Source organism: Corvus brachyrhynchos, unplaced genomic scaffold, assembly GCF_000691975.1.
Source record: "Corvus brachyrhynchos isolate BGI_N302 unplaced genomic scaffold, ASM69197v1 scaffold66, whole genome shotgun sequence".
NCBI lineage: Eukaryota > Metazoa > Chordata > Aves > Passeriformes > Corvidae > Corvus > Corvus brachyrhynchos.
The window spans coordinates 457482-458159 of record NW_008238440.1 but is presented as its reverse complement, the minus strand read 5'-3'; positions in this window follow the sequence as shown (position 1 = coordinate 458159).

The window sequence follows — 678 nt, the reverse complement described above, 5'->3', positions numbered from 1 at the left end:
CTGACCGCCCCTGCTCTGCTCTGCTCTGCCCATGGGTTTTGGACCTGCCACATCAGGCCCTGCAGCTGGAATCCCCCACCATGGTGATCCAGCAGCCAGCCACTGGGTCCCACCACTGGATAGAAATGGGAAATGGCATTTTCTTTGGGTGATACACAAGGGGCTGGAGGAGCACCCAAGATTCCAGCAGCGCTGATTTTAGGACCATGCATCTGTCCATAGGTGTCCGAAGTTCCATAAGGCATCTTTCCAAGAGCACTGCAACCCCAGATGGATTCGGGAAGAATGCTTCACAAAGTCTTATAACTCCCTCTGGTTTCTTCTGCTTTACTCTTTTTCACAGACTGTCCCAGAGACAGAAGGAAGAAACACGTTTGGAGAAAGAGAAACCAGGTTTTCTCCCAGTTTTCTGTATCCTAGTCCTGGAAAGTCTTGGTAACCGAGCCTAAATAACCAACCTGCCAAAGTTCAGTTCCACTTTGTGGCCTCCTTATCAGCAGGTTTTTTTTCCCAGGCTATTTCTGTTTTCCTTTCCTCTCCAGGCATTGTATTGAGTTGCAGCCAGCAAACATTCCAGGACCTTGCCTTCAGGGCTTAGACTCTCCACAACCACTTCACTCTGAAATACCTCATTTTTCCCCACCCTGAATAAAGAACCAAAAATTTCTGTGTTCAGCA